The following is a 20,574-nucleotide window of genomic DNA, read 5'->3' as shown; positions in this document are numbered from 1 at the left end:
AAAAATCTTCAGGCCACTCAAAATCTCTTGAGGAGTACAAGCGACACCCCCAGGTAATTTTTCAAGTTGTGAGAGAGAATAAGCTTTTCATTAATCAAAAGAAAAATGAATCTTTCCTACAAGAGATTCAATAGTTAGGTCACATTATCTCTAAGGATGGCACCCGTATGGATGCAACAAAGTTAGAGGTAATAAAAAGATGGCCTAATCCAAGGAATATACATGAGGTATGAAGCTTCATAGGTATGGTGCATACTATAGATGCTTCATGGAAAAAAATTCTTGCTAATAGCAGGCCCATTACATGACTTAACAAAAAGAAACATTAAGTATTCATGGACTGCAAAAGTGCAAGAAGCTTTTGAGAAGCTTAAGGAGAATCTTATCTCTCAACATGTGCTCACACTATTAGATCTCTCAAAACCATTTGAGGTCCAATGTGATGCTTGTGGTAATTGCCTTGGAGCTATTTTGCTTCAAGAAGGGCATGCCATAGCATATGAGAGTCAAAGACTCAACTTTGATAAGTGAGTATTGGGCAAATACGAAAAAGAGCTACTATCTATTCTATATGCCCTAAACAAGTGGAAACACTGTCTCTTGGGGACTCCATTCATCCTACGAATGGATCACAAAGCCTCAAGAACTTCATGACGCAAACCAAGCTCTCCGACAAACAAATGAGGTAGGCAAAATTTCTTTGGCAATTTAAATTTCATATTGCTCACATTGTTGGCAAGCACAAACAAGTGGTCGATGCACTTTCACAATGACCATGGGTCAATGTGGTGTCTATGGCAACTCACAATGATCTATCTTTTATGATAGAAGAGTCTGCTACTGACCAAAACTTTAAGTACGTAATTACAGCCTTTGCAATAGGGAAGAAAAAAAAAAGAACCATTCACCTTGAAGGATGATTATCTTCCAAACGGCAATAGGCTATGTGTTACTCACCCATACAATAAGAAAGTCATGTATGAATCCCATACTTCTCCTTATGCGGGGCAAAGAGGGATTCCATAGTCTACTCTTCGAGGAGTAGAAATGCATTTCTGTTGGTCTACCATGAAAAGTAAACATACAAAATTATGTTTCAAAATGCGTGGTATACCAAAAGTTGAAACTTGATCGAGGTAAGCAACTTGGAGTGTTTCAGTCTTGACAGGATTAACAAGAAAACACACTCTATGCCTGTCAAAAAGACTGTTAAGGCACATCAAATGGAAACCCTCTTCAGATCTCAAATTTTCAAGCTTCATGGATTTCCAACATCCATAGTGTCAGACAAAGATCCTAGACTGACCAGTAAGTTCTAGAAGGGTCTCTTTGAGAATCTAGGAAGTAGATTAAATTTCTTTTTCGGCCTATCATCCACAAACGGATGACCAAAGTGAAATAACTAATCTAATGATTCTTGAATCTACTAAAAGCCTATGTCATGGAAGTAGATCAACGTTCTCGATGATAGAAGTACCTACCTCTTATAGAGTATGCGTACAATGACATTGTACATACTTCTATGGGGAAAGCACCTTTCGAGGTTAAAGAGGGAAGATCCAAAAGTCCCTTACTACTTCAATTACAGGGGAAGATCTTCGCTGCTGATGAATATAGCTGAGACCTACAAGAATCTTTTTCAAAGATTAAAGGGGTTATATCCATCTCACAGGAAAGGCAAAAAGGGCTGCTGCTAATAAGCAAAAAAGAGCCTTAGCCTTTAAGAAAAATGACTGGGTCTTGCTAAAGTTTCTCAAGGCTCATCTGAGGCATACTACGGGCAAAAGTCCTACGGACCACCAAGAGTATGATGCTAAACTAGCAAAAAGATACTATGGTCCTTAAAATTCTTAAGCCAGTCAATGATATGGTTTATCAATTGAAGTTGCCCAACCATTGGCTCATGCACCATGTTTTCCATGAGAACCTACATAAGCCTTACAAAGGAGCTCCATCAAAAAAAGCAATAGTTGTTGCATACCCTCCAAAAATCAAAGATCAAGAAGAAGTACTTCAACCTGAGTCCATGCTATGACATGAAGACAAGGTATTAAGAAACGGTAATATTATCTGACTATATCTTATTAAGTTTAAGAATTATTCTTTTAAAGATGCTAGATGAATGCAAAGAACCTACCTTAAGGATAATATGAACCTTGTCAATGCTTACAATGTTGCACTAGAGTAAGCATATGAAAATGCATTCTAAATGGAAAATGTTTTTGTCTTATAAGACTAGTTCTCTTTTTATCGTGCACAAATTTAAAAGTATGCATGCTCAGAATCATGTTTGTGGTGACGACGTCTCCCAAACACCAAGTAGAACTTGTCACTTTACTTTGGAAGTATGATATGGACTAAAGAGCAGACATGCTTGCGGCAGCTACGTCTCCCAAGCACCAAATGGACTAGTCATCCATCTTGGAATGATGTCGTAGGGTAAAAAGGGATCCTCTACCCGCTAAGAAACATGGACTAATGACTAGGCTTTATCTTCTCTACGTCATAGTCGAGGACTACTATGATTTCAAGAGAGAGGTAATGTCATAAAACACAATATCTTACTTTACCAAATGATTTTCTCATATTAAATTGATCATTTGATGTGGGAGAATAAACGGGAACAAGAGTTAGAATAGAGACATGTGCTTCTAGACCTATCTCAACACGAGACCAAAAAGGAGAGATAGTTACATCTCAATAAGGGTCCAAAAGGAGGTAGTCTATCAAAGAGCAATGTGCAACTAATGAAGCTTAAAAAACCTTAGGGTTAGCTTCATTAAAGACCTCCAATGATTAGTGTTAAAAGTCCTTTGACCTTAAGTAAGCTAGGGCTGAGCTTGAGGTGGGAACTCGACCTAAACTTAAGCAAGCTAGGGCTGTGCTTGAGGTGGGAACCTTAAGCAAGCTAGGGTTGTGCTTCAGGTGGGAACTCGACCTAAACTTAAGCAAGCTAGGGTTGTGCTTTATGTGGGAACTCGACCTAAACTTAAGCAAGCTAAGGCTATGCTTGAGGTGGGAACCGCACCTAAGGTGCTTGTCATGCTTGATGACTAAGGTACTTGAGGTACTTGTCACATTTAATGAGGAAGTTTCTTGAGAAGCTTCCCATGCATGGGGGGTAAGATGCTTGAGTCAAAAAGAGAACCTACTCACTTAATGAGGAAGTTGCTTGAGAAACTTCCTATGCATAAAAATCTCAAAGGTAGGGGAATTCTAAAAGAGCACATGGGACACATGTCAGACTCTCACTAAGCTTAACCACATGGTGTGCTTGAATGCTATTGGTTGGGCTAAAGAGGGGTCCAATGAGATTCTACTTCCATCTAACAAATGTCTAGATATTTTCAAGCTCTGTCTCTCTCTCTAAGGGGTAAGGAGGACACTTGTCAAAAGACTACCCATATGCTTGACTGCATGCTGGATGTGATTGGCTAAGGAGAGAGGGGTCCAAAGAGCTTGTAGCAAGTAGAATTTTGGCCCAAAGCAAGAAAGGGGGGTGCTAGGGAGATATACACCATCACACACACTCATTTGGACACCATTCTCACTTGGTGAAAGTTGAGGAACACCACCTCCTTCTCCAAGCTTGTGAGAGTGAAAGCCTACACCAACACTCTTTGCTATGGAATACAAATCCAACCAAGAGTCATGCTTCAATGCTTAAGCTTGCCATCTTCTCCAACTCCATTACTACGCTATTATGTATGCTAGCAAGAAGAGTAATGATAAGTGAGGAACTATTTCTTTCTCCTATGGAATGTTTCTTCTTCCTCTTCCCTATCCTCATTCCCCGCTAGCTCTCTCCACCTTCGAAGGTGTTTGAGGCCTTGGGACTGAGGCTTGGGATAGTTAATGCTTTCTACAAGTTTATGTTATGCTTGGGATGCATGAAGCTTTCCATCTTCATTGCATCACGTAGGTCATAAGGAACACAAAGATTGTATTGTACCAAGTCTCTCTTGATGGGAGAAACTATAATACAAATGCCTACAAGTTTATGTTATGCTTGTGATGCACGAAGCTTTCCATCTTCATTGCATCACATAGGTCACAAGGAACACAAAGATTGTATTGTACCAAGTTTCTCTTGATGGGAGAAACTATAATACAAATGCCTATTGGAGGGGGGACCGGCTCCATATGAATCCGGTCCTCAACTATTTTCATGTTCTCTTGAGCTTGCTAGTTTAGGCTTGTTGTGTGCTTGGAGCCATTTGTGGCTCGCACACGGTGTATTGGCAAGTCCCTCGCTTCGACAGTGCGGCAAGGAGCGCACAGATGGCTTGGAGGGGGGGGGGGGGGGTTGTTTGAAAAGTGTGCATCAGCATAGAAAGAGCCAAGGAAGTTCCAAGATCAATGGTCAAATAAAACATCACATTTGGCATACATATGGACTAGAGCATTGCCAAACTCCATATTAGGCTTATATTTCCACTATGATAGTGTCGAGCACAACTTTATTCACCTTCCCAATAATTTTACACTGCTCTTCAATTAGACTTGATCTAAAGTTTCCCATCATAGAAGCAGAGTGGCACGGCAACGGGTACTTCATTTAATTTTATACCTTATACTTATGCACAAGATAATGATTTCAAAACCACATGGTTGCATATCCTTAAAAAGGGGGATATTTTTTGGCGAGCATTTTTTGGCGAGCGCTTTTTTGGAATCTGGTGAGTAAATTCCAAAAAGATTCTTTTCCTCTCTTCTCAACTTTATTCTCTCTCTCTCTCTCTCTCTCTCTCTCTCTATCTCTCTATCTATCTATCTCTCTCTCTTGCAAAAGTATTGTTCATGTCAAGTTAAATAAGTACCATGTTTATGTTGCTACCATCAATTAAGTTCACCCGCTATGCTCACAAAGTAATCTCTCAAAAGTGCTTCACCTAATTTCCTAATTCTGCTACTCTCAAAGTTCATAGGCCATTTCCATTACAAAAAGCGATGGTGATGATGATGTGGGATTGAGGTGTGTTTGCCAAGGGAAAATATTTTGAGAGAGAGAGAGAGATAGATAGATAGATAGATAGATAGATAGAGAGAGAGAGAGAGAGAGAGAGAGAGAGAGAGAGAGAGAGAGAGAGAGAATAAAGTTGAGAAGAGAGGAAAAGAATCTTTTTGGAATTTACTCACCAGATTCCAAAAAAGCGCTCGCCAAAAAATGCTCGCCAAAAAATATCCCCCTTTTTAAGGATATGCAACCATGTGGTTTTGAAATCATTATCTTGTGCATAAGTATAAGGTATAAAATTAAATGAAGTACCCGTTGCCGTGCCACTCTGCTTCTATGATGGGAAACTTTAGATCAAGTCTAATTGAAGAGCAGTGTAAAATTATTGGGAAGGTGAATAAAGTTGTGCTCGACACTATCATAGTGGAAATATAAGCCTAATATGGAGTTTGGCAATGCTCTAGTCCATATGTATGCCAAATGTGATGTTTTATTTGACCATTGATCTTGGAACTTCCTTGGCTCTTTCTATGCTGATGCACACTTTTCAAACAACCCCCCCCCCCCCCCTCCAAGCCATCTGTGCGCTCCTTGCCGCACTGTCGAAGCGAGGGACTTGCCAATACACCGTGTGCGAGCCACAAATGGCTCCAAGCACACAACAAGCCTAAACTAGCAAGCTCAAGAGAGTTAAGGGTGTGTCACTCACCGCTCTACGCTCGCCTTCGTGGTGGATTCCTTGCCGCGATGAAGAAGAAGCTGCAGTCGTGCTGCGCTCAACCGCTTCGCCGCCGTCGTGCCGCCGCAACGCTCGATCGCACACACACTCTCACACACTCTCTCTCTCTCTCTCTCACACGCACGCACAAGGAGGTGAAGAAGAAGAAGATGGAGATGGAGATGGAGCAAGAGCACTCTTCTATTGCACAAATGAGAGAATGACTCAATTTTAGGTTTTATTGGCTTTTATGTGAGCTCACCCCATTCACACTTGGGCACCCATGCTTAGCCAACTAACCCTAGCATGTTCGTGTTAGAGTGCGCCTCTCATCGGCGATCACTCTACCTTTCCCTATTGGACCGACAAGCCCGGTGCCTGACTCTACTTAAATAAATAATACGGTTACGGTGTCCGTCGTAGGCGATAGGGTGTCCGTGAGCCACGAGGGTTAACATTGCCCCCCTTCCTGATGTAGATTCCGTCCTCGGAAGCTATTGAGTTGAATCTTGGTATGTCCATGTTGTAGAGCATCTAGATTTGAATCTGCAAGGCAAAGTCACTGTTTTAGCAAGCGGAATTATATTGCCATAAATCATGAGGGGAATGTAAAGTACATGTGGAAATGAGTAAATGCAAGATTTATGAAATGTTAGACTGCCATTAAGGACAAATAAATTGCACTTTGAGTAAATTAATTAATCAAGAGTTTTGAGCTTATGGGTGAGTCTATCAATTAGTTAGCTATGACTAAGGTTAAAACAACTACTCTAGTACTAGCTAAGCTAAGAAGATTATCTAAATGCAAGATTCCCTAATTATGCTTTTCAGCTTTGATTAGCCAACTCGCTCTCACAACTGCAAACAAAAGCTTGAAATGTTAACTGTAAGCTCAATGGAAGTCTTTTAATTTTTTTATTTTATTTTTTTAATATTTTTTTACTTTGGGTCACAATCATGTGACGTGTGTGCTTATTTTGTATGTCCGAGGTTTTTTGCTTCTCAAGGAAAAGCGCCCACACTGGGAACCTCTAGGGCTCTAGTACCATAGACAATACATGTGAGTGAAGTACCAATTCCAGCCAGGATTTCTCTTCCAGCGTAAGATTTTTCATTTGTGGCACTTATGTTTTTTTTTTTTTTTTTTTTGCTTCCATTTTCTTGGTATTCGCACTAGTGTTTTTTGTTGTTTAAGTGAGCAAGCCTTTCTCTGCCTAAAACATTCCTAAGGTCTCAAATACTCGGATAATTTTATTAGCTAGGCCTAGTGGTCAAGTAAATGAGTTAACCTAAAGTCACGGTCTCCTAATCTCCAGGCTCATCCATAAGATTAAACTGGAGTTCAATCAACTTAAGCAAAGACAAATTTATACATCTATAATGGCAGATAACAATCATAACTATTGCACTCAAACAAAGAATGAAAAATCATTATTAGCAATTACACATATCCACCAACATGAATCATGGAAAGTAGTACACCTGGAGGTATGGAGTGGCTCATTTCGTTGAAGCAGATGTCCTCAGCCATGTGGATGGAGATCCATATAAGTCCTACCTAACACATCCAAAAACAGGCACTATATCTCTAGGAGGCATGTCAGTGTGAAAAATTAAAACTCCTAAAAAACAAACTCAAAACACAATCTAGACCCCTAACCTACCTATCTGTCACCCCTTTTAGAATCAAGGAAAGAGGATATTATATAAACCGGGTGGCCACCCTAAGGCTAGGCCTCTATCCTCATCATCTAGATAAATAAAATCGTTGCCCGTGAGGCCATAGTCTTCCTCGGTCTCTATTAGTTCCTCTTCATCATCCTCTTGTGCAAGCATACTAATCAAGAACCTCGCGATGCGTGGATACTCATCTTGTGCAAAAGAATAAGCATGTGCCATTGGAGACACATTCGCTACTGGGTAGGGATCACTAGTTAGCCATAGACGTATCAGCCATTCTAACTCCTCAAAATTTCTCTCACATGCAAGGCTCTCTATCAAATCCCATTCGCAAGAAAGTATAGGGTAGCATACGTAGAACACTTGAGGAAAAGACAAAGGGTACCTTTCATCAAAAATAGAAGTGCATGCCTCTGGTGAAGTAGCCATTTCTGACAAGACAGATAGATTTGGTTAGGCCTTTAAAACATAAGAGTTGTTTTTTGTGTGTTGCTTGAATTGACACGGTGAATTTGGACTTATATGTAAGATCTGATAGGGTGCTCTCTCGTTGCTAGTCGCTCTTACTCTTTACTATTTTTGTTTTTTGTGAGTATAAGGCTATATATATACATTCCCTAAGATTGGAATTGAGAGGTCAGGGAGGAAGGTTGAGAGGGGAGCGAGTGAATGATTGATGTTAGCAAACACTCCCCCCTTCCTTGGGTAGATCATACCTTTTGGAATGAGGTCGTCACCTTTTGAAACCAATTGTTCCAAGTTGTTATGGGTGAAGGTTTTAACCAATAGTGTTCGACCGCCCTATGCGTTTCATCTAGTTGCAAGGGTGGTAAGGTACTCTCCCATGATTTTATTTGCAATGTTGTTGTAGGTGGTGAACTTACCCCGGGAGGTGCAAACTCTTTCGTGCTTGTATGGATATGTACAGTGGTAGGTGGAGGTTGTGTCGAAGCTTCTATGTGCGTATAGGAACTACATGAAGAGCAAGAAGCTTCATTTGATTTCCCTGTTCCTGAGCTAGGTGGAACAAATCGTTCTTTCTTTGGTACCCAAACTAGCTCTAGATCGGGTGTGTAACATTCCATGATTTTTTCCTTTCTGCGATTTTCAATTTTTTTTGGAGCCACAGGATTGGGTTTACATGGGCGAGGTGATAGGTAAGAGTACACTTTACATTTGGGCACCCAGATTTGATCATTTCCTTCATAGTATCCTTGGGCTTCCAATAGTCGTTTAGGAATCCAACACAACGTTTCTTTACATTTCTTGGAGTGAGTGGGACGGTTCTTACGAGGTTTCCGTTTTTTTGCATCAACCATGCTCACTACAGAGGCTTTAGGGACCCACTTGTATGTTTTCTCTGTTATATTAGGATGGTTCTTGTGTGTCTCAAGCTTTCTTTCAACTACATCAGTTGAAGCTCTAGAGAGTTGGGCTATGGGGACGTATGGTTCAACCTCCTGGACATGCAATGTCTTGGGTTTTATTTCCTTAGGCAATATCTCAGGGACTATGGCTTGGGTGGTAGGGCTAAGAGTTGGTTTTTGCGTTGTAACACCCCCAGTCCCCCAATCAATAGTGCATTTGGTGGCTATCATCCACGTGCGGCCTAGGTTTATATTACCCTCCATAGTTCCAGTAGGCATGACCAAAAAGTCTTGAGCTACAATTCCATTGTCATAACTGACAGAAGTGTGCCAGATTCCAAAAACCGTAGTTTTTTTCTTGTTGACACCCTTGACTTGGATAATACTCTCAGATAGAGGTGGCTTCCCTAACTGACACCACACCCCATAGGATAGCAGATTATATTTAGCACCCGTGTCCAATAAGGCGTTATGTAGCACTTTTCCATAGGCACTATTTAACTCAATAGGGTATCGTAGAGGTGTGTCAGAGTCCAACCCATCCTCTTCGATTTCCACGTGGAATGCATTTGTGACTCCAAGGTTAGCCTCTCGTTTTTGTCTTATACGTTGTTGTCGCTCCTTAGCCTCAGCTTGAGCTTGTATCTTGTTTAACTCGGTTTGTGCTTTGGCGGCCTTCTTTTGATGAATGGCCCGTAGTTCTTCTTGGCTTAAAGGATCATAATATCTTTTGAATTTACTCCCATTGAGGAATCCAATGGTTTCAAGTCCATCAAGAGTTTCCACACGAAGGGTACCTTGTGGGGTAATTTCACATACTCTATATGGTCCTTTACCAACATATTTCAACTTTTTCTTCTCTTTACGTACTCCATACATAAGGACTTTATCATCAACTTTGATGTCCTTGTCCTTCACATGGCGATCAAACCACTTCTTTCTCCTATCCTTTTCCACAAGAGCATTTTGCACAGCCAACTGTCTCTCTTCGTCTAGTTTTTCTAAGATATACAAACGCTCGGTTAAGGGGTTACCATTCCATCCTTCTTGCGAAGCTACCCTAAGACTAGGAATGACAAACTCCCAAGGCATAACCGCTTCTTGGCCGTATACCATTTTGAATGGCGTACAATTAATAGCCACTTTATAAGCAGTACGATAAGCCCATAGAGCAGATGTCAACTTCAAATCCCAATCAGTGCGATGAGCTTCTACCGTCTTGGTTAAAATAGATATTAGAGTCTTGTTGGTGCTCTCGGCTTGTCCATTAGCTTGCGGGTAATAAGGTGTAGACTTATGGTGGGATATCATAAAGGTCGTGGTAAGCTCTCTTATTACCTCATTTATAAAATGGGTACCATTATCACTAACAATTTCAAAAGGGCAACCGAATCTTGTGATAATGTTCTCAAAAAGAAACTTAGCTGTTGTCCTCGCGTCAGCTTTTTGTGAAGCCTTAGCTTCAGCCCACTTTGTTACATAGTCCGTAGCAACTAGAATATATCGAGATTGAGTGTTGCGAGCTGCGGGACTAATTGGACCTACAAAGTCTAAGCCCCATTTTTCAAATGGTTGGGTTACTTTAATAGGATGTAAGGGCATTCTGTTTTTGCGCTGTGTGGTCTTGTAACGTTGGCACTCATCACACCCTTTTGTAAAAAGTGATGCATCCTTAAATAAAGTTGGCCACCAATAGCCTGATTGCAGCACCTTTCTAGCAGTCAGGTCTCCTGAAAAATGTCCTCCTGCTATGCCCATATGTGCTTCTTGCAAGATATACAAATATTCATCCTCACGGGCACAACGCCTAAGAATATCGTCCTTGCCTAATCTATACAGAGTTCCGGCAATCAAACAATAGGGTTCACATTCTTTTACTAGCCTTCGAGCGATATCCTTACGAAGTTCCTTGGGTGGAAAACCATTAACTAAAAAGTTAACAATGTTCTCACTCCATTCAGGCATAGTCTCAACTATGAATAGGGAAGTATCGGGTAATTCATCATCAACTCCTGTAGGGGCTTCACCATTGGGTATGCGAGACAAATGATCAGCCATGACGTGCCTTTTACCGGGTCTCACTACAATCGTGAAATCAAACTCCAGAAGAATTAACAACCATCGTGTGATTCTTCCTGTGGAGCATGGCTTGTTTACCAGATACAGCAACGCTTGATGATCCACATAAAATACAAACTTGTTTGCCAGAAGGTAGTAGCGAAATTTCTTTACTGCACAAACCATTGCCAAACCTTCTCGCTCTGTAGTGGTGTAGTTCCTTTCAGCATCGTTCAATTGACGGCTTGCAAAGCTAATGGGATAGTCCAATTTATGTTCTCCTGGTTGAGTGAGAACACACCCAATAGCAAAGTTTGATGCATCAATATGCACATGGAAAATGACATCCCAGTTAGGTGTCCTTAAAATCGAAGCACTTGCTAGTGTTTTCTTCAATTGTTCATAGGCCTGGTCACACTCTTCAGTCCATTTAAATTCAATGAGAAGCTTGTACAAAGGACGTGCTATCTCAGCGAAAAATAAAATAAACTGTCGATAATAACCCACGTGTCCCATGAACCTTTGAACTCCCTTGTAATTGGTTGGTGGTGGTAACTCTAGAATCACTTTAATTTTGCTCTCATCGGTTGAGATACCATTCTTAGATACTATATGCCCTAAAATAACTCCATGCTTGACCCAAAATTGGCATTTGAACGGGTTCAATGAGATACGATATAACATACACTTTTCAAACACCTTCCGCAAACATGATAGATGTTCTTTCCAAGAAGAGTAAACACAAAGGTCGTCTAAGAAAGCTTCACAAAACTCTCTCAAATATTCTTTAAAAGCAGTGTTTATTAATCGTTGGAATGTAGCAGGGGCATTTGTTAAGCCAAAAGCCATCACACGAAATGCAAACACGCCAAATTCTGTGATGAAGGCAGTTTTAGCTTGGTCCTCTAGCGCTATCGTGATTTGGTTGTAGCCTGAGTACCCATCTAGAAAGCTATAAGCTTCCTTGCCTGCAACTCTTTCGAGTACATGTTCGGAATATGGTAGGGGGTAATGGTCTCTTCTAGTAGCTGCATTAACTTTTTTGAGGTCCATGCACACCCTGAGTTTCCCATTCTTTTTTGGCACGATAACTATTGGAGACACCCATTCAGAGTGTTCAATACGATATATGAACCCACATTTGATAAGCTTTTCTAGTTCTTCTTGAATGATCTTTGCGTACTTAGGATTCATCGGGTAGGGTCTTTGTTGTACGGGCTTCACAGTGCTAATCATAGGGATTGTATGTTGGACCACAGAAGGTGGAACACCTTTCATATCATGGTATGTCCAAGCGAATATGTCCTTGAATTCCTTGAGAAGCTCTTTGAGGACCGCCTCTTCAACTTCTGTGAGGTCTTGGGCAATAAAAACAGGTTTTGATTCTTCATCGGGGTCGGCTAATTCTATTTCTTTAACTATTGTTGGACCATCATAGATTCCATTATTCCCATCGATAGGTATTCTTTGGGCTTTTGTGTACACAACCTTTGCTTCCCCTGTGGTGTAAGATTTGAAATTTTCTGGTGCAGGATGCAAGTCTGTGGATTCTGGTTGTGCTTTGGTTTGTGCTTCCATTTCTGCTTTCTTGTGTTGTCGAGCTAACTCTTGGTTTTGACGCCTCCTTGCAGTGCGGCTCAACTTTGGCTTGTCTATGATCTCTAATTGGGCTATGTCATGGGGTCGTGGTCTACACCACATAACATTTTGGAGATATTCACCCCAATTGTCTACCAATTTTTGATGAGCATCACATGCTCCTATATAACTGAGCCATTCTGCTGAGGATCTCTTCTTTTTTATCCTAGCACGTACATTGGCTCGATATCGACGCCTCTTAAGGTTTTTCTTTTTCTTATTTGAGACCTGCTTTTGATTTGCATTTAGATCTGGCTCACTAAAGGAGTCCTCATTGGTGTCCTCTTCACTCTCGGAGGAGCTATCATGGGTTGATGTGCTCGGTCCTTCCGAATGTTTTGACTCTGAACTTGCTCCACTCTTTAATTCATGAGATTCCGAATCCGTTTCACTCTGGAAGTCAGTGTCTGAGTCGTGTTGGTTAAAGTCTTCTATTGAGCTATCGGTGTCACTGTCAGATTGGTCCACAATTGCCTTGCCCTTAGAAGATGCATGTATGGCACTTATCATGTTCAGAGGTGCAATTTGTGGTACCTCTTCCCCCTCTGGTGTGACCCAAGTGGTTCCTCTATTTCCCCAGGTATCTATGGTTGCAGCTAGGTGTACCCAGTTTACGTTGTCTCATTCCGTCATACCCGGTAACACATCCATGTAAGGAGAATCTTGGCCAATGTCTGTATCCTTCTTACAAGTGTAACAATATTGTAGTGGGGCGGAGTGAACTGTGGTGTCAGAGCGATGATCAATAATGGTTTTACTCCCTAAGGGGTGTACCTTACCAGTCACCAAATCCACTCTAAGGACAGAGTCTTGGAATTGCAAATAGACATGATTTTTAGACCAATCGTGAACCATTTGTGCTTCCCTCATGAATGGTTGTCCTAAAATCATTTCATATGACATAAGGTGTTTAGAGAAATCCATTACAATGAACGTATGTCGTACCTTGTGTCCTAGAACTTTGATCCTAAGATCCTTGAGCATCCCCATAGGTTTGGCTATGGTACCATTTGCCATCTTTACCACAATGTTAGTAACACTGAGGCGGGGTTTTCCCATGGATTCCCAACAATCTTTTGTAACGATGCTAACTCCCACACCACCATCAAGAATTCCCTTTATAGTTAATCCCTTGGTAGTGATGGGTAGGGTCGCATTAGACTCGTCGCCTTCAAAATACTGCCCTAATTCGTTAATGGGTACCTCGATCACAGACTCGTGTCCATCTAAGTCAAGTGATTGCACATGATTTTCCTCATCAATCATAATCGAGTCAGGCCTATTTGGTTGCGCAAACTGCGGTAATCCCGTTCGTAGCTCTCCGTTAAGGAATGCTCGAAGTGCAAGGAATAACTCAGGATCTCCATACAGCTTTGCTATGATTGTGGTTCGGACCTCAGAAGACATGAAGTCCACTAGTTTGGCAACATTCATTGGCATTTTGCAGGGTGTAGGTCCTTGACTAGGAACTGGTGAGGATGGAATCTCATATTCCTCAATGGGATCGGGTATTCCTTCGTTAAACATCCTTTCCAACAAGAAGGGTGTATGCTCACTTTCTGATGTCCCGTCCTCACTCCCTTCTTGGATGATACTAGATATGGCTAACGGTCTATGGTTCATGTGGGGTGGATGAACTTGCATGGGAAACACTGTGTCATGAATTTTGACATGCATGGGTTCTGGTTCTAGTTTCCCTTGAGTCTCCTCCACTAAACCTCTTAGATGTTTCACCTGCTCAATCTCGTCTACTGGGTTTGGGTACGTCTCAATCTTCTTTTTACGATTCTTCCCTTTTTGCCCCTGCGGTTTATCTTGGGGGTCTTGGATTGGATTTGGAAACACTTGTGGTGTTTTCAGAGGCTCTTTATGGTTTTCTCTTATTCGGTTTTCATTTGGTTCCATGTTACGGTTTTCTTTGTCGGTCTTTCCCTTTGTGGTATTGGTTCTAGTCTCCATTGTCTCGATTGAATCTGAATCATCCTCGAGGTCATTCATATACACGGGGTCATCTCCTGTTCCTATGTTTGTTTTGGAACTTGGCTTTGAATTTCCCGTATTCTGCGACCTCTTCCTTCGTGTCTTCTTTTTCTTTGCTTGGATAACTGACTGACACGGTATCTCTCTCTTCGAGGATATGGCTGGCCCTTGAAGCATGGACCGTGTAATCGCATAAGCGGGTGCGACGGGTGGTATTGGCGATGTCACACTAGCAATTTCGACCAAATTTAGGGGTGTGATTTTAGGCGCATTTGGGTTATAGGGGCATTGGGCAATCAAGTGATCTATGCCACAACGATTACATGTGAGTATTGGCATTGCAGACGTGCTCCCTTGATTCATTTGCATTTGTGCAGCATTCTTTTGCAGCCTAATAGGGCACTCCGCTGCTCGATGTGGTCCACCACACTCGTAGCATTGAAGAGGTGGCCTCCTAGCCTGGGTGTTGATATTTTGACCTCTGGATGCGAGAGCAGCAGCTTGATAAACCGGCTTGACTTGCCCCCAACAATCTTCCATGTAGTATATAGGACACTCTTCCAATGTATCAAGTCCGTAGGCAATACTAGTGTCTATTTCCTCCTCACAGCCATCTGCATAAGCATTAGATGGCTCGCAACCCACTTGGTTCATAGGGGCGACTCTTGGATGCGGGGGCTGCGGTCCCAGCACAGGAGGTGGTAGCGGTGTAGCTTGTACAACATTTTGAGATCTAGGGACCATGTGTTGCGGTAGTTGCTCAACAGGTGGAGCAGGCATCAATACAGGAGCTCGAGGCGCATCCGTCCAGGCTACAGGTGGTCTATTTTCCATCATACGTTTGATCATTAAACAATCCTTAGCTTGGTGACCATACCTACCACATGCGTTGCACGTTCCATTAAATTTTACTCTAAACGTAGGGCACTCACTAGTGCTATGTGGACCTAAGCAAATGGAACACCATTGTTGCTCCCTTCTTGGATACATGTGACTATTTTGAGGGGGTCGATTATCCTTAAGAGACTCTTGGATTGCCTTGGTGAGGTCTGTCAAGAATGTCTCAAATACCTTTGGCTCATTGGCAATGGGCTTTGCAGTCATGGGTTCATACTCAATGGCTTGTGAGCTAGTGGATCTCGTGTCAGTAGACACCCTCATGCCTGCTATCATCAAGTTGTCCTCTAATTGGATTGCATTGGCAGTGACATCTTCCCAGGTTGTGATACCTCTAATCACTAGTCCATTATAGATTCCTTCATTCCTCAACCCTCGAATGAATCGATCAAGCAGTTGGTTATTGTTGAAGCGCTCATTTACAGGGCAGCGAGAGTTTAAGTGCTTTAGACGACTAATGAAGTCCCTTACCGACTCTCCTTCCTTACGTTCGGCCTTCTGTAGCTGAGATGCTACACCCCAAAGCACACCTTCTCGTATGTACTCCTTTAGAAACAACCTTCGAAGGGTAGGGTAGATTGTTTTCTCGTCCACCCTTAGGGTTCTATACCAATCTCCAGCCTTCCCACTTAATGTCAAGCTTAAGGCATTGCACTTATGTAGTTCGTTGCGTTCCCCTAAGGAATCACATACTTGTTCAAACACTTCAATGTGTTTTCTAGCATCTTCGTCCCCATTGAATTTTTGCGTGAGTTTGGCAATTTGTACTGCCTTACTTCTAGGCTCTCTATCAGATGCATGACGCATATTTTCTGCGATAGATCGACCTATGGTTTGAGCAAACGCTGCCAAGTCACCTATGTGAGGAGGCAGGGCCGGTGGAGGTACTCTTGGAATCATATGTGGGAGAGGGACGGGTACCGATCTTGGCATATGTGTGGATGATGCAGGATATGGAACATAACCGAGCATAGGTCCACTCGGATAAGGGCTAGGGAGCGGGAGCGGCACTCGAGGAGCATAAACAAGTGGTACAATTGGAGGTGTGGGGGCCATGTGTGCATAAGGGGCTAGAGGCACATATTGTCGAGGCCCCATATTAAGTACTACGACACTAGGTAGTGTCACTGCGCTAACCGTAGATGTCATCGGTACATTCTCTGTCAGGCTTATCCATGGAGTGAGCACTGTGTTTTCCTTAATAGAGGGTTGAGCCAAGTTAGGGAAGCTAAAGTTGTCGCTCAGAGGCTCAGATTGCATAGAGACCCCAGGTGAAATGACGTAAGATGGGTCCACGGGGCTCATTAGAGGAGTCTCCATTTGTGATAGAGTAGGCTGTTGAGCCTTGCTCGTATCCAGAAATCTCATGGGGCCAGTTGAGAGTATATTTACCCCTCGCTTTTGCCTTTCTGATTGAATAATGCCATGGATAACATTACAGATCATTTTTTGTTGATCTTCGATGCTCGTGGCACTAGAGGTGGATTGTACAATCTCTATCCATCCTACATGGTAGGCGTGGCCAGAGTGTAGATCCGACAACACCTCAGTGTGGAGGTCGTATGTCCAATGATCATTAATGAACAATCCTTCTAGAGTCGACGTGTTAACGGTTTCTTGTGAGGTAGAAGCAATGTTGCTCCCCGTGGTTTTACTTGTCACCAACGGTACTCTAGAGGGAACTTCTGAAGGAGGCAGCTCAACAGGGCCTTCTTGGTAAGAAGTTGGCAAGATATCCACATGGACACTCTTTGGGGGTGTGGGGTCCACGTGCGATGTGAAAGGAGAGTCCACTTCCCCACCCCCTTCGTGTGCTTCATTTGCATCAGGTTCCGAGCGAGTAGCTCTACCTAATGTTTCCATGAAACGGCTAAACATACTAGTACTAGGCTGTGGAGCTTCGGGAGGTGCATGGCCTTCTCTCTCAGTGTTTTGGGTAGGGTATGCTTCCATGATTTCTGAGTCGGAGGAGGAATCACTAGCGGCTATTTTAGGGTCTTGGGTGGTGCTACCTTGTGTCCCCGCTGAGGGTCTAGAGCCTATCGAGGATGGGTAATGGGTGTCCGTATGAACAGAGGCACCCTCAATATGCTCGTGTTCTAGCACCCGCCCAGAGCGTAAGTGCATGTGCTTTTGATACCCTAAGGTGTCAAAAAGCTGCTCTAGGAGGCCTTGTGACTAGTTTTTAGCGTGTTTTTTTGTTTGTTTTTTTGCTAGATTTTTTAGAGCGTGTCGTGGAATGGTCCGTGTGATAGCTCAAAACGAGCGTATCGCTAGGAGGGACGCGCTGTGCTTTACAGCCCACCGTTTGGTTCTATTTTGCTCTAGAAAAGCCCGAAATAGTCTTTTCCTAGCTGGGGAACTAGGCTCCAAATAGCAAGTCTAAGGGTGCAAGTGGGAAGAGAAGGGAGGAGAGTGGAGGACTTGTCCCACATGCTCTCATTCCCTCTTGAGGGAGTAGGGTATATATATAAGAGTGAGTCTAGTATATATCATAAGACTGAGGACTGAGGCCTGGGCCTGGGCCAATGATCCCGATCTAACTTTTATACAAACCAACCCGTCCGTTTTAAAACTCACGTTTTTTATTTTCAAAAATTTAACGTCCTCGAAAATCTAACCTCCCCCTCGCTCACGTTTTTATTTTTCGATTTTTTTTTCGATTTTTTTTTTGCGATATTATTTGGTGCGCGTTGACCTCACCTAACTATTTACTGTCCCACCTACCTACTGACCTGCTAATCAGTGGTTCACCTAATTACTAACCTGTTTAATTAACTAACTGTGCGCCTAACTGTGCACAAACCAGAAAACACTAAAAACACAGAAAATGCAGAAATTGAAACTTGACAGAACTGTGCAGTGAAAACACAGAAAATGCAGAAAATGCAAAAACGCAAGAAACGCTAACTGTGCAGTGCAAACCAGAAAACGCAGAAAAAAGAAATCTCCACACAACTACACACACTCATTCCCTGCATTTCCTATGATAGAAATTGCACCACAAGAAAGCGTAAAGTGCTTAACCGAGCTTAGTGTAGGGCATTTCCCCGGCAGCGGCACCAAAAATGTGTGCTCCTTGCCGCACTGTCGAAGCGAGGGACTTGCCAATACACCGTGTGCGAGCCACAAATGGCTCCAAGCACACAACAAGCCTAAACTAGCAAGCTCAAGAGAGCAAAGGGTGTGTCACTCACCGCTCTACGCTCGCCTTCGTGGTGGATTCCTCGCCGCGATGAAGAAGAAGCTGCAGTCGTGCCGCGCTCAACCGCTTCGCCGCCGTCGTGCCGCTGCAACGCTCGATCGCACACACACTCTCACTCTCTCTCTCTCTCTATCTATCTCTCTCTCTCTCTCTCTCTCACACGCACGCACAAGGAGGTGAAGAAGAAGAAGATGGAGATGGAGATGGAGCAAGAGCACTCTTCTATTGCACAAATGAGAGAATGACTCAATTTTAAGTTTAATTGGCTTTTATGTGAGCTCACCCCATTCACACTTGGGCGCCCATGCTTAGCCAACTAACCCTAGCATGTTCGTGTTAGAGTGCACCTCTCATCGGCGATCACTCTACCTTTCCCTATTGGACCGACAAGCCCGGTGCCTGACTCTACTTAAATAAATAATACGGTTACGGTGTCCGTCGTAGGCGATAGGCTGTCCGTGAGCCACGAGGGTTAACACCATCTTTTGTGTACATAACTAAGAGAGAAAAATGAAAAAAATTAAAAGAAAATGAAAGAAAATTTCCATATTGCATCTGGCAGGTATGCTACACCATGCAAGAAACAACGAGGGAAGAGCAGGCGGCCATAGTCATAGTTGACACCTACGCTTGTATCTTTAAAAAAGGTGTAGTCCAAGCATCTCTTCAAGCATGATCATTGTCACACCCCAAGGTAATGCAATGATGCTTAGTGTGGTGCATTCAGGGGAGGGAAGCTCTAAATGATTTTACAAACAGGGAGAAGGTTTTCCTTTCGGATGCAATTATTTGTGATGTGTCTCCATGGCATGCACCATTGCTAGTTTGAGTGACTTGGAGGCAATAAAAAAGGCTTGTGAATCTTTGGGATGGGGCAAGTGCTTGCTACGTAGAGAGAATAGTGAGTCTCAGACAAAGAGACATCAATTGGCCAGAGGGAATCATCTACTATAGACATGGTTAGTGACTGCGAGTTTGAATATCTCAACCGGGGGCTCAAGCAAAGAAAGTGGACTCAAACAAATGCATTGCGAGCTTCTTGTTCAAGGCACCTGCTTTGAGATCTGCTCGCTGCTCGATTGGGCAGTTTGTCCTCCTTTTCCAGCGGGACGCAACCCATGAGAGGGACCGTATGTTTATTGATGCAACAAACAAAAAAACGTTTTTTTTAATGAGAGCTTGCAACCACCCTCCAAAACGCCAAGGGAGCAAGGATGGTGGGTCTCAATGCCCCCCATCATCCTCCTCTCCGGCCCCCTCTTTCCCTCTCAGAATCATTCAGACTCTCTTTCTCTCTCTCTCTCTCCAGCCCAAATGGTGACAATTATCTCTCTCTCTCTCTCTCTCTCTCTCTCTCTCTCTCTCTCTCTCTTGGATGATTTTGATCACCTGAGCATAGCATACACACACCCCCTACCCCTCAGCACCTCCCTCATGCTCTCTCATGCATTATTGTCAGAGACTCTCTCTCTCTCTCTCACACACATCCATTATCAGCAATTGGCAAATCTCTCTCTCCCTCTTGCTGCCCCCCCCCTCCTCTCTCTCTCTCTCTCTCTCTCTCTCTCTCTCTCTCTCTCTCTCTCTCTCTCTCTCTCTCTCTCTCTCTCTCTCTGTGGCAGTGAAGCAAGGCCACACACCCCCTACTCTCTCCCTCGTGCTCCTTCCCTCTTTTAAAAACTCTCCCTCCCTCTACATCAAGGAGCATTCGGCGAAAACTAGCATGAACCCCTCATGGCATGCACACACACACACATCCACCCTCAAAATGTATGCACAAACAAGTCTTGGGTCAATGTATGTGTTAGCAATGTTCCTAATTCCTCCCTCATGCAAGCTATGGCTCAAACCCAATTGCTACATTCCTCATCATGATTTCCCCTTTTACGCTTGCATGGATAGAGATCATCTATTTTTTGATTTAGAGGAGGATATTGCTTATTTCAAAGGTCAAGGTGATGCTATTGTCTTTGGGGATATGAATGCTTGCACAAAAACATTGCAACATGATACTCAACAATTTGATATGCCATACATTTCAAGGGAGTTGGAGAAAGTTCATTTGTATGATTGT

This window comes from Adiantum capillus-veneris, chromosome 24, assembly GCF_014529385.1.
Source record: "Adiantum capillus-veneris isolate H3 chromosome 24, ASM1452938v2, whole genome shotgun sequence".
NCBI lineage: Eukaryota > Viridiplantae > Streptophyta > Polypodiopsida > Polypodiales > Pteridaceae > Adiantum > Adiantum capillus-veneris.
The sequence above is the reverse complement of the archived record's forward strand: the minus strand, read 5'-3'. Positions refer to the sequence as shown.